The 7,592-nt window shown below is 38.9% G+C and overlaps 1 protein-coding gene across 25 annotated transcripts in view; it reads right to left on the bottom strand.

The window, feature by feature from the left end:
- PPP1R9A (protein phosphatase 1 regulatory subunit 9A) overlaps nucleotides 1-7,592 on the bottom strand; it is a 345,069-nt gene that overhangs the window by 125,118 nt on the left and 212,359 nt on the right. The gene's annotated exons all lie outside the window — the stretch shown is intronic.

Below are 7,592 nucleotides of genomic sequence, written 5' to 3'. Positions count from 1 at the left end.
CACCATCCAAAGGTCAGTCTTTCTTAAAATGTCTCAAGGTCTTTAGGGTTCTTCTTAAGGGAGGGTATGCAACATCAACACATATTACGGAATAACATTCATCTGTCTGCCTATCCATCCATCTGCACAACTAGTTCTGTCCAGCTAGTCACTGACCACACATAACAGGCAGCCTCTCAGCTGGATTCGAGTGCTCTCTGTACTCTCACACTCTTGTCCTGTGGGGTTCTCTCGCCTTGAGTGTGGGGAGCACTTGCTGGGCTACTTTCGTCACATGAAATACGGAACTGATGGGACGCCACTTCAGCAAAATGAAAAATGAAGACTGCATCTTGGCTACTCCCTGGATCACTCCCTCTGGGGAATCTAGTTTCCATGCTGTGATGGATCTCTGTAGAGAGGCTCTCACAGGAATGCTGGGAAGTGGATCGCAGAGACTATGAGATAATTAGTTTGTTGTTCCCAGTCGATAAATTGGGGAGTAATATGTCATGCAACAATAGGTACACCAACTATGCCAGGCACATAGTAGTAAATAAGACAGTCAAGTCCCAGTTAAAGCTATCGACCCAAAAGCTTGATTTCCTAAAAGTTATGTTGCAAGTCCATGTTTGAATAAGGAAAAAAGTCCAGACATAAAGAATTTTATATAGATATATATATTTTTCTAGTAAGAACCCAATAACAAAATATTTTTAAAATAAAAGTATAAAGCACAATAAAATGTACATATTGCTAATGAAATTGACTGCCTTTCTTAAATAAACATGATCCTCCTTTATAAATCACCATCACTTCAATATAATTAGTTAGCATAGCACTTTTAAAGTTAACTCTATTATCACACATTAAAAAAATCAGTTTTACTGAGGTCAAATTTATTTACAACAAAATTTACCAACCTTAAATTGTATGATACATTTTGATACATATGTATACAGTTGTATAACAAGCACAACAGAGTACATTTTGTCACCTCACAAATGTTCCCTTTTTCTTCAGTGCATTTTAAATGGATTCAGGCAGTGAATCGCTTTGTGTCTCGCTTTTTACTCAATATAAATAGTTTTCAGAGTCATACATGGTGTTAAATATTTTGGCATATACATTCATTTAATATATAAACAAATATATATTCATTCCTTTCTACAGCTAAGAAATACTTCAGTGTATGGAATATAATACAATTTGTAAATCCATTTATCAGTTAAAGGATATTTCAGTTCTTTCCAGTTTGGAGCTTTTGGAATGAAGCTCCTATGAAGGTGCGAGTGTGAGCCTTTGGGTAGGTATTTGTTTTTATTGCTCTTGAGTAAATAGCTGGGAGTAGAACTGCTGGCTGGTACAAGAGTATGTTTAACTTTATAAGAACTTGCTAAACAGTTCTGCAAAGTGATTGTGTTATTCTGAATTCCTGTCAACAATGAATGGATGTTAAAGTTGCTCCACATCCTCGTCAGTGCACAGTAGTATGGTCTTTTAAATTTCAGCCATTCTAGTGAGTATGTAGTTGTATCTCACTGTGGATTTAATCTGCATTTTCCCAATGATTAAGAGTTGAGCAGCATGTCAGGTGCTTTATCTTTCCTTGGTGAAGTTATCTTGTTAATTGATCTGTAGGTTTTGAATAGGGTTGTATATGTTCTTGAAACTGAAAGTGTCAGTCAGTCGTGTCCAGCTTTTGGCGACCCCATGGATTATACCTGGCCAGGCTCCTCTGTCCATGGGACTTCCCAGGCAAGAATACTGGAGTGGGTAGCCATTCCCTTCTCCAGAGGATCTTCCCGACCCAGGGATCTAACTCGGGGCCCCTGCATTGCAGCAGGATTCTTAACTCTTTGAGCCATCAGGGATGCACATACATGTTCTGATTGAATTACCAAGAGTTCTTCGTATCTTCTAATTAACACTCTCTTATTAGATAACTATTTTGGAAATGTTAGTCTGCAGGGTATTTTTCAAACAAATGTTTTAAACTTTGATAGTTTCATTTCTCATTTTTTTCCTTATATTTCTTGCTTTTGCATGCTAAAAGATCTTTCACTAACCCAAGATCATAAAGCTTTTTGCCTGCTTTCTAGAAACTTTTTGGTTTCAACTGTTGCACTAAGGCCTATGATCAATCTTGAGTTAATTTTTGTACACACCATAGGAAGAAGGTAATTTTTTTCCATATGGTTATCCAATTGTTCCAGCACCATTTATTTTTTTAAAAGATTGCAATTTCCCCCACTGAATTACCTTGGTACATCTGTCAAAAATCAATTGTTCTGTCTGTGCAGGTCTACATTGAAATTGTCTATGCTGTTCCATTAATCTATATTTTTATCCTTATGCTTAAACCAGACTACTCTGACTAGTGTAGTTTTCAGACAGTAGAAGTCCTTCAACTTTGTTCTTTGTAAAAAATATTAATTTCTCCAAAAAAGTCTACTGAGATTTTCACTGTAATTTTCCTTTTATCTGCAGATTAGGGGTAACTGAAACCTTAACCATACAAGAGCACATACCACACATTACCTTTGGGCTTCTTGGTACCATGCCCGTACCCACAGTAGTTTAAAATCTGGAGATCAGAAAGTCCTGTGAAATCCAGCAGACGGATGAAAAGGAAGACTGTGTGTGATTCCTCCATACCCATTCCTTCAATGCTTATCTTTCTCAGCCTACTGTGGTTGTGTTATGTCACTTCTGAACATAAACTATTTGAGTCCTATAAGACCATTCTCTAATCAATTACTTAAAGAAATTAACATCATCAGTGGAGAAATAACTCCAGAAAGAACGAAGGGATGGAGCCAAAGCAAAAACAACACCCAGTTGTGGATGTGACTGGTGATAGAAGCAAGGTCCGATGCTGTAAAGAGCAATATTGCATAGAAACCTGGAATGTCAGGTCCATGAATCAAGGCAAATTGGAAGTGGTCAAACAGGAGATGGCAAGAGAGAAAGTCGACATTCTAGGAAGCAGTGAACTAAAATGGACTGGAATGGGTGAATTTCACTCAGATGACCATTATATCTACTACTGTGGGCAGGAATCCCTTAGAAGAAATGGCGTAGGCTTCACAGTTAATAAAAGAGTCCAAAATGCAGTACTTGGATGCAATCTCAAAAACGACAGAATGATCTCTGTTCGTTTCCAAGGCAAACCATTAAATATCACCATAATCCAAGTCTACGGAACGCTGAAGAAGCTGAAGTTGAAGGGTTCTATGAAGACCTATAAGACCTTTTAGAACTAACACACAAAAAAGATGTCCTTTTCATTACAGGGGACTAAAATAGAAAAGTAGGAAGTCAAGAGACACCTGGAGTAACAGGGAAATTTGGCCTTGGAGTACAGAATGAAGCAGGGCAAAGGCAAATAGAGTTTTGTCAGAGAACACACTGGACATAGAAAAACACCCTCTTCCAACAACACAAGAAAAGGCTCTACAAATGGACATCACCAGATGGCCAACATTGAGTTCAGACTGATTATATTATTTGCAGCCAAAGATGGAGAAGTTCTATACAGTCAGCAGAAACAAGACTGGGAGCTGACTGTTGCTCAAATCATGAACTCCTTATGGCCAAAATCAGACTTAAATTGAAGAAAGTGGGGAAAATCGCTAGAACATTCAGGTATCAGTCGGTCAGTCAGTTCAGTCGCTCACTCATGTTTGACTCTTTGTGACCCCATGAACCACAGCACGCCAGGCCTCCCTGTCCATAACCAACTCCTGGATTTGACCTAAATCAAATCCTTTATGATTATACAGTGGAAGGGAGAAACAGATTTAAGGGACTAGATCTGATAGACAGAGTGCCTGATGAACTATGGATAGAGGTTCATGATATTGTATAGCAGACAGGGATCAAGACCATCCCCAAGAAAAACCAATGCAAAAAAGAAAAATGACTGTCTGAAGAGGCCTTACAAATAGCTATGAAAAGAAGAGAAGCCAAAAGCAAAGAAGAAAAGTAAAGATATACCTATTTGAATACAGAATTCCAAAGAACAGCAAGGAGAGATAAGAAAGCCTTCCTCAGTGATCACTGCAAAGAGATAGAGGAAAACAATAGAATGGGAAAGACTAGAGATCTCTTCAAGAAAATTAGAGATACCAAGGGAACATTTCAGGCAAAGATGGGCTCAGTAAAGGACAGAAGTGGTATGGACCTAACAGACGCAGAAGATATTAAGAAAAGGTGGCAAAAATACACAGAAGAACTATACAAAAAAGATCTTCAACCCAGATAATCATGATGGTGTGATCACTCACCTAGAGTCAGACATCCTGGAACGTGAAGTCAAGTGGGCCTTAGAAAGCATCACTACGAACAAAGCTAGTGGAGGCAATGAAGTTCCAGTTGAGCTATTTCAAATCCCGAAAGATGATGCTGTGAAAGTGCTGCACTCAATATGCCAGCAAATTTGGAAAACTCAGCAGTGGCCACAGGACTAGAAAAGGTCAGTTTTCATTCCAATCCCAAAGCACGGCAATGCCAAAGAATGCTCAAACTACCACACAATTGGACTCATCTCACACGCTAGTAAAGTAATGCTCAAAATTCTCCAAGCCAGGCTTCAGCAATACATGAACCATGAACTTCCAGATGTTCAAGCTGGTTTTAGAAAAGGCAGAGGAACCAGAGATCAAATTGCCAACATCTGCTGGGTCATCAAAAAAGCAAAAGAGTTCCAGAAAAACATCTATTTCTGCTTTATTGATTATGCCAAAGCCTTTGACTGTGTGGATCACAATAAACTGTGGAAAATTCTGAAAGAGATGGGAATACAAGACCACCTGACCTGCCTCTTGAGAAATCTGTATGCACGTCAGGAAGCAACACTTAGAACTGGACATGGAAGAATAGACTGGTTCCAAATAGGAAAAGGAGTACATCACGGCTGTATATTGTCACCCTGCTTATTTAACTTATATGCAGAGTACATCATGAGAAACGCTGGACTGGAAGAAACACAAGCTGGAATCAAGATTGCTGGGAGAAATACCAATAACCTCAGATATGCAGATGACACCACCCTTATGACAGAAAGTGAAGAAGAACTAAAGAGCCTCTTGATGAAAATGAAAGAGAAGAGTGAGAAAGTTGACTTAAAGCTCAACATTCAGAAAACTAAGATCATGGCATCCAGTCTCATCACTTCATGGGAAATAGATGGGGAAACAGTGGAAACATGGCTGACTTTATTTTTTGGGGCTCCAAAATCACTACAGATGGTGACTGCAGCCATGAAATTAAAAGACGCATACTCCTTGGAAGGAAAGTTATGACCAACCTAGACAACATATTAAAAAGCAGAGACATTACTTTGCCAACAAAGGTCCATCTAGTCAAGGCTATGGATTTTCCAGTAGTCATGTATGGATGTGAGAGTTGCACTATAAAGAAAGCTGAGAATTGATGCTTTTGAACTGTGGTGTTGGAGAAGACTCTTGAGAGTCCCTTGGACTGCAAGGAGATCCAACCAGTCCATCCTAAAGGAGATCAGTTCTGGCTGTTCATTGGAAGGACTGATGTTGAAGCTGAGAGTCCAATATTTTGGTCACCTGATGCGAAGAGCTGACTCATTTGAAAAGACCCTGATTGCTGGGAAAGACTGAGGGCAGGAGGAGAAGGGGATTACAGAGGATGAGATGGTTGGATGGCATCACCCACTCAATGGACATGAGTTTGGGTATACTCCGGTAGTTGGTGATGGACAGGGAGACCTCTCCACTCCAGTACTCTTGCCTGGAAAATCCCATGGACGGAGGAGCCGGGTGGGCTGCAGTCCATGGGGTCATTAAGAGTTGGACACGACTGAGCGCCTTCACTTTCTGTTTTCACTTTCATGCATTGGATAAGGAAATGGCAACCCACTCCAGTATTCTTGCCTGAAGAATCCCAGGGACAGGGTAGCCCTGTGGGCTGCCATCCATGGGGTCGCACAGGGTTGGACACAACTGAAGTGACTTAGCAGCAGCAGCAGCAGCAGCAGCAGCAGGGAAGCCTAGCATGCTGTGGTTCATGGGGTCTCAGAGTCTGACATGACTGAGCAATTAACTGAACTGTATTAACATGATTAGTATAGTACTCACCATGATTTTATTAGGATTACTTAGTTTTAAATGCTATCAATAAAACTGAGGAAATACTAATGTTCTTCCAATACTTTGAGCCATCTCTGAGCTTCTAATCCTCCTGGAATATGGCCTGGTTTGAACTGAACCACTTCTTCACAGTGGCCTAATATGCTTTAATTCGTATAAATGATGTAAGACTGATAAATATATATATATGTATATATATATATATATATGCCCTTGGAACTTATCATATTAAAAATATTTGTGTTATAATTTCTCTAATATGTCAAAAATGGTACTTCTATGAGGCTTTCATTAGGACTTATTAGTTCATAAACTCAGGTACAGCAACTCCAAGTTTAATAAAGTAATTAGACTAAGCTCAGATAAAAGTATTCTCTGTAACTGTGGGTGAAGTCAACAGAATTTCACTGTGTCGTTTTGATTTATATCCAAATGATGGCACCAATTTCATACGCATTTCCAGGAAATGAGTTAAAAAATCAATCTTCAGTGCTTAAAATATAATTATGTCCAAATCTCGGCCTCAACTTCCTTATCACTACTAGTTTCTTGTCTTTCTCCTTCCGGGCTCTCACAGCCATGAGTTTCATACCTTCGTTCCTGATCTGTACTTAGGAGTTTGAAATATTCAAATTAATTTAGTGATTTCTTAGATATCCTTTTCAAATGTAAATTTTAGGAAACAGTAAATGTGATAGCTAGCTCCCAACAAATAAGAAATATAGAACCACACATGCTTTAAACCCTCAGTTTAAAAAAGTTCATTAAAAATATATGTCTAACTTTGGCATCCCATTTTTGGTTTCCCTGGTGGTTCAGACCGTAAAAGCGTCTGTTTGCAATGTAGGAGCCCCAGGTTCCATCCCTGGGTCAGGAAGATCTCCTGGAGAAGGAAATGGCAACCCACTCCAGTACTCTTGCCTGAAAAATTCCATGGATGGAGGAACCTTGTAGGATACAGTCCATGGGGTCGCAAAGAGTCAGACATGACTGAGTGACTTCACTTTCACTTTTCACTTTTGTATTAATATCTTATAAAGAACTACCAACTAAAATAAATTCAGAGGATTCAGGTGTTATTTCTAATAAGTTAAAATCAGAAAAGTCTTTTTACTTACATTCAATTAATTAAGACCCTGAGTTAAACATCAATCTAAACCTAGGGTTAAATAATTTGAGGGAATAAAGGAAGCTAAGGGTTCCATTTTGATATTAAGATTTTTACAAATTAAATGAGAAACCTAAATACACGCCCTTAAAAAATTAATGTAGCATGTTCTGTAACCTTGAGGTAAAAAAAGTGGCATGAATGATGAATATTACTAGGAAGAAGAGATCACTAGGAAACAGGGAGAGAAAGGAGGGTTTCTTAGAGGGCAAAGGAGCTGAAATACAGTCTTCAAGATAAGTCTTTTAAACAGAAAGAATGGAAGAGAGAATCCATACTCCATGTCTGAAGGATGATGGCTACTCTAGTCATACCATACT

This window comes from Ovis aries, chromosome 4 (genome assembly GCF_016772045.2).
Source record: "Ovis aries strain OAR_USU_Benz2616 breed Rambouillet chromosome 4, ARS-UI_Ramb_v3.0, whole genome shotgun sequence".
NCBI lineage: Eukaryota > Metazoa > Chordata > Mammalia > Artiodactyla > Bovidae > Ovis > Ovis aries.
This window is presented reverse-complemented; position numbering and strand designations above follow the sequence as displayed.